Raw genomic sequence first — 7,287 nt, forward strand, 5'->3', positions numbered from 1 at the left:
CTCTAACTTTTAGCACCTCATGATCGTAGTACTAAAAGTCCGAGCGCTACTAACATCTATTCCTTTAATTATTTACTATGTTTATTTAATATTGAGCCCTCGTGAATACGAAACGAAACTTTAATTAAGAAAATGAAATAGTTTTACTTTCACTTACTTAATCACAAAGATATATATATATATATATATATATATATATATACACATAGTATGATATACATAGACTTATTCAAAGACTCTCAAATACAATTTCTACCCCTCTAAAAAATAAACACAATAAATGACGAGGAAAAAATAAAATCTAAGAACTCAACTTGTAGACAGATTCTTCTATGCTCTTGTAGTTCCGCACTAAGTCTTTGCACCTGTAGCTGAAAGGGGGTGAAAATAGGGGGTAAGAATTGGGAAGTTCTTAGTAGGGTCGGGGTGTCTAGTTATATCCATTTTATATATACTTCGTCAGCAACAACAGTCAACAAAGTACGAGCCAATTCAACAATTATAGAACACAAAACCCAGTTACAAGCACACACAATCATAGAAAACACATTCACAAACAAATATGCGCAAACAAGTATGATGCATGTCTATCCCTAGCGTAGGTAATGAGCTCATCTGTCGGTTTCGACCTGCTCCCAACGCAACTCAGCAACCTTTGTATGAGTTTGGTTTCCAGTGTCATAACCTCTGTAAACAACCTCTGTTGTGCGACTCTCTTGAGCCGATGTATGCAAACATAACCTCTGTAAGCAACCTCTGTCTTACAGGTGAGATTCTCTCTAGCCAATGTATGTAGCGATAACCTCTGTAAGCAACTTCTGTCTTACAAGTGCGACCATCTCCTTGATTGGCCGATGTATCTCTGAAAAGCAAATCTCGGTGGACTCACTACCATATCTCTGCTCGTTTTCAGCAGGTAAACAATCATCTCTGCTTCTCTTCTTTTCTTTTCGTTCTTTTTTTATTTCATCCTTAAAACTAATTCTTTAACTTTTTCCAAGACGTCGCAAAACAAAACCATTTAATCGAAATTCAATTATTTTTAAAGTTCACTAAAACTCCTCCGAATGAAATTCTTAAGTCAAATTCAAAACATAAGCTCTTTTCATATTTAAATCAACTTTAAAACATAAAACTCTTTTTTTTTTAAATAATTTAAAGTCGTAAAATAATTCTTTTCAAAATAGATCGAACTCAAAACATATACTTTTCTTAAATGAATTAAACTCAAAAGATAAGTATTTTCTTAATAAATCAAACAATATAGCTTCTTAAATCCAATATTTTTCTAAATAACATTTCAAACAAAGTCTTAAATTTTATAACAAAACTTCGACAGCATCTCCCCTAAAACTTGGACTTTGCCACCCTTCTTGGGTTCCATCCTAACTATTTCTCAAACTCTTTCAAATCATTTCCAATAAATCAAAACCATTTCTAATATCAAAACATTTATAAAATCAAACCAATTAAAAATTAAACCGCCTCCAAAATAAAACTATTTTTATATCTTAATCAAATTATCAATTCATCAATTCATTTCTTATTAAATCTCAATGCCATCATCAAATTTCACTAATTCTACTTGATCACCAACAACATTTCAGCTCCAAATTCATCAAAATAATTCGGTTCTTGGCTGCATTTAAACCGACTAAATCCCAAACTAATCACAAATATCAATATATCACAAAAATTCAACATAAATTCAGTCAAATTCAATCAATAATCAATCACAATATCAATTTAACTGATGATAAATTACCAAAATTCTACCTCCGTACGAAATCAAACCAACGGAATTTTCGGAGAAGTTTTATGACCAACCTGCTGAAAAAAAAAACGTTAGGAATCCTCTGTGCCTCCTAGAACCCCGATTGACTGAATTCAAGGGGAATAGGAGTTACGTCACTGTCAACTTCTACTGAACAAAAGTGACACCAACACATAGAGGAGGAAGATACAAATACTTTTATCGGATTAGATTTTTTATTGGAATTACGAATCGCAAGAAATCGAAGATGGAAGTTTGGAGGTTTTACCGTTTTCCTCACCCACACTCTCGGTTTCTCTCTTTTCTTTTCTCCTAAGGCTCGGTTCCAAGAGAGAATGAAGGATAATAATGATGATTAATATGTAAGAAGTGATTTGGTGTCATTGTTTTACATATATGTTTATATATACATATTTAAATTCAAGCCACTTGTTGGCTTTCTTTCTTACTACTTTCTTAATGGCCTTTCGGCCAAAGGAATAATAATAACAACAATAAAAATTAATTTAATTTTTATTTTATTAAATTATTTTTTGATAAATAATTTAAATTTAATAGAATAAATAATAATTTGATTAAACTCTAATATAATATATTAGCTCATAAATAGTTAATTATTTAATTTTTAAAAATTTGGAATCTTATAAATAATAATTTTTCTCTTTTCCTCTTTCTCAATTCAGCTACAAAAAGGTGTGTTATGTTGTGTTATGAAGCTGAATGGCCTTATTTAAGGTGTTTTTATATATTGGGTTTGGGCCCAATTTGGGTCCGGTCAAATTGCGTCGCGTTTTTGGTTCGTTTGGCCCAGTTTTGGGCCAAACCTTTAAAATAAGTGTCCAGTTTGCTATTTCAAAAACTTTTCTAAGGTTTTCTATTGTTTTACGCAAAAATTTTTAAAAGAAAACATTTTTTCACTAAAAAAAATTCACTGAATCCAAATCTCACATTTATATTTTAAGAAAAATATTTTTATATTTTTGAACCTATTCCGAGCAATTCAATTATTCTATTCTACTTATGCAGTTTTACGTGAAAACTCCGGTTCTTACACCAACATAGGTAAAATTTTTTTGCTTTCCTGATTTTTAGTAACAGCAGATTCCTTTCCAAAAACAAATTCTTCCTGCGTCGCTTCTTCTCAGTCGTATCTCTCATCGAAACATCATTTTTCGTTGTCTAGATCACACCCTTCTCCAAATTAGCTGCTGTCTTCCTCATGCAGTCAATAAATATATGGCCATAACACTTGCTAGTGTCATAGATGAGCTCCATATATTCATATTCTACCCTATAAATCATTTCATCGATTTCGATCTCATCAATCACTGGCACACCTAGGTCTATTTGCACACAAGCGCATGCAAATTTTTCTCTTTTCGCCTCTTTAGTAGCAACTTCCACTTTTATCGGATTACCAATTGTTGTCGCAATACATTGCATAACTTTCTTGTGGTAATAAAGAATCTTCAAATAAGTCATATGAGTCCAGACTAGAATGAATTTAAAGATTCTTCAGCAGGATGAAAATCAAATGACTATGGTTTTATGGTTAAATAGAAACCATCAATCATCCAAGGTCTTCTAAGAAGAATTTTCTTGCGATCCTTCTTTAAGTCATACTTTACGAAGAAGTATCCATTTCCAATATCCAAAAGTTTATATCCCCCTTTAACCTCTGTATGAATTTTAATCTATGTGACAAAGCCGTGTAGCTAAGATGTTTGCCAAAGATTTTGACCACAACGGAGTCTTTGTATGTTCCACAAACACCTTTTTTCCTTTGTAGATGAGCTCCCTTGTCTCTCTATCACCACAATCAAGTGATCCCCATCCAAAGACTCATCCATAACCAAGGGTTTCGGTGCCGATTCTCGTACCATATTATCCCGAAAGAGACTTTTGTCATAGAGGCTCCTGACATGTCCGAACCACCCTACCATGATCAACTCCTCCTCTTGCATCCTTCTATATGTCTCTGCTGTGTTCTTGGTCATTATTAATTTACTCTCCCCTTCTCTCGTCCTCTCTCGCCATTAACAACTAATAGTACTAAATGCTTTTATTTAATAAATGTAAAACAAAATGCATTAAAAATTTAAATTTTTTATATTTTTAGTAAAGATTTTTTTAATTTATAAACTTTTAACATGTGCCTTTAGAACACAAGATAAATAAATCCTTATTCTTTTTATATGTTAATCCTAATTTATATTTTTAATGAGCTAACTTCTTATTTACATGTTAATATTTCATAAAGTGGCACTAAACATGGCAAAAAAAAAAAAAAATTGCCATGATAGGTTATTCTTCGTGTTCTTCTTACTTTTTTTTTATACTATGAACAGGTCCAATCTTATTATTTGATTTTTAAATATAGTTATAGGATTCTAAATATAATTATAAGGATAATTTAAAATTAAAATGACTTATTAATAATTATGTTAAATGTGAAATTTTAATGAAACTTTGAGTTGTATTATAACTAAATTATTAATTTTAAATATTTTAAATTTTATATTAATAATTTAAATAATTTTATTAATACAATTAAGATTTAGTTAACATGTATTCTAAGAACACATGATAAACTTTTTATTAATAAAAAATATAAAATAAATATATTAAAAATTTAAGTTTTTTCTATTTCTAATAAAAAAATTTTAATTTATAAATTTAATATGTGTCTTTAGAGTTTAGAGTATAAAATAGATAAATTCGTACAATTATAATTAAACTACTTTTAAATCATTAAATCTTTGAATTAATTCATCGACCGATTTATTGAACTTATTTGGGCGCTATTTTCGAAAAAATATTTTTTTTAAATTATATTTTTTAAAAGATCTTTTATAAAAATAAAAGTGATTTTGTGTTTAAATATCTCATGTAAAAAGATTATTTTATTTATCAATTATGTTTGGATAAAATAGGATAAAAGTACTTTTTTATTCATTTATTATGTAAAAAAAATATTTTTTTTTAAATTTTTTTTTAATAAAAGATGTAAATTATAACTTTTTAAAAAAAAATATTTTTTTTATTTTTTTAATACTTTTACTTTTACTATTAAAAATTTACCAAACATATTAAAAAATAAACACCTTAACCCGTCAGTCCCGTCCAATTTTCAGAAACTAGGTGAAAATTCACCACTGCAGCCTGGAGTCTTGGATTGGAAAACAACAAAGCAATGAATTGAAAAGCACAAATCTGATCCCCAAGAATTGAGAATTGTTCTGCACGTAGCATGTGGGATCTCTCCACTAATCCGGCACTGTTTTCGACCGTTTCAACTTTCAAGAATCAACATTCCTTTGCTAGCTGCTTGTGGGTGGTCACCACTTGAACCACTCTTTCTTTCATTACTCTTGATTTATTTGATAGAAAATGTTATATACCTAATCATGTTTTGTTTAAACAAACACAAACTTTAGAATGATACATTGATACACAATGATATTTAGTTCTTAACTTCTTATAAAAACATTAGGACACGAATATTAAATATAAGATATTTTTTATTTATAATTTCGTTTCTTTAAGATCTTATTATTCTACCTTTTAATTTCGTCACTTTTATTATTAACAACAATAAAAATTAATTTTTAACGATAAATATGTTTATTTTTTGTTAGTCTTAATAAATGAAAGAGATTATATATGGCTAAAAAATTAGAATATTGGTAAGCTTAATGGTGTATTTATTAAAAAGAGAATTAATTACGTGAATTACAAATATATAATAACACATCATTAAAACATATTAATAAATAATGTTAGCTCAAAATTATGCAATGTCCTATTTTAATTTTTCTTATAAATATTTAATTTATATTTTTCAATGTAAATCAAATAAATTGAATTTAACATATATACTAGACAATATATATATATACAATAATTTGATTTATTATTTATAATATATTATTGATATTTACTACTTTATATATATGTTAATAATATGTTATATTTCGATTTATTACAACAATAAATCGAATTAACTAGATTCGGTTTACTATTGATATAGTATACATAATGAATCGAATCCAATTAATTTGATTTACATTAAAAAAATATAAATTAAATTTAATTAATTTGATTTACATAGAATTACATTAAGACATACATATAACCCATTTTATTTTAAAATATTGGTTTAATATTAATTTTCATTTAATTTGTTTGTGTGATGTACCCATCATTTAGTTGGAGTTGGAATACAAGTATATATTTTATGGAAAAAAATATTTTTTTTTCTTTTTATTTGGGACGAAATGTATAGCACTAAATACCTAAAATTTTAAACAGAAAAGAACGTTTTAAAAAGTATTCGAAAATTGAGAAAAGATCTATTTAATTCTAATGAAGAATAATTATTTAGGAGTCATTCTGATAAAAATGTCTAAAATATCTTTTTTTAAAGATATTTTTTTAATAATTAAAATTTAACACATATAATCGATTAAATCGTATTATTTTTGTCAAAATTAGACCTGACAAATTAATTTAACCGAAAAATGGTGAATTAAATTTTGAATTGGTCTAAATTAATATTATTTTTTATAAAAAATTATTACAATACTCCTATTATAGAGAATGACTAAAATATTCTTATTATATATATTAATCTTGAGAATCCTAAATTTTAGCCTTTTTCTTCTCTGTCGTCATAGGGTTAGGATTTAGAATTTTCAAAATTAATATATATATATATATATATATATATATATTTAATAGAGATATTTTAGTTATTTTTTATAATAAAAATATTATAGTAATTTTTTATAAAAAAATATTAATTTATATCAGTTCAAAATTTAATTTATTAATTTTTTGACTAAACTAATTTATCTGGTCTAATTTTAATAAAAATATCCCAATTTAATTAATTATATGTATTAAATTTTAATTTTTAAATTATATCTTAAAAAAAGACATTTTTACCATCTTCATTTAAGTAACTCCTAATTATTTTAGTACCAAAAAAAGTTATTATTCATATCTCAGCATTGTACCATTGCTAACAACGTTTTATAATATACTATTATTTGAGTCATTCAAAAAATAGTGAATATATAATAATAGGGATGAAAGAGTGTAAAAAGAAAAAATGAACTATATTTCAAAATTCAAATGAAATAAAAGCATTAATCATTTATATTTAAGCCATTAACTTCATCAATGTCTACAACCCAACCATCATCAACCTACTAGCAATCACTCATCCTGATCCCTTCATCATTGGTCGATTTATTATATATTTATTAAGAAAATAAAATATTTAATAAAAATAATATTACCATATTTCCTTAAAATACATATTACTTAATTTAATCCAAATTGAAGTAACTATTGTAGTAATAAAAGATATGGAATGCTAGAATGAACCTGAAAGTGGTAGTAGATAAAGACATCTCAGTTCAGGGGACATGTAGTAATGGTTATTGGTTATTAAAGAAAAAAACACCGAGTTCGTTCTTAAGAAACCATAATGCTTCCTTTTTGTTCTT

Source organism: Arachis ipaensis, chromosome B4 (genome assembly GCF_059453495.1).
Source record: "Arachis ipaensis isolate K30076 ecotype BB chromosome B4, ASM5945349v1, whole genome shotgun sequence".
Classification (NCBI taxonomy): domain Eukaryota; kingdom Viridiplantae; phylum Streptophyta; class Magnoliopsida; order Fabales; family Fabaceae; genus Arachis; species Arachis ipaensis.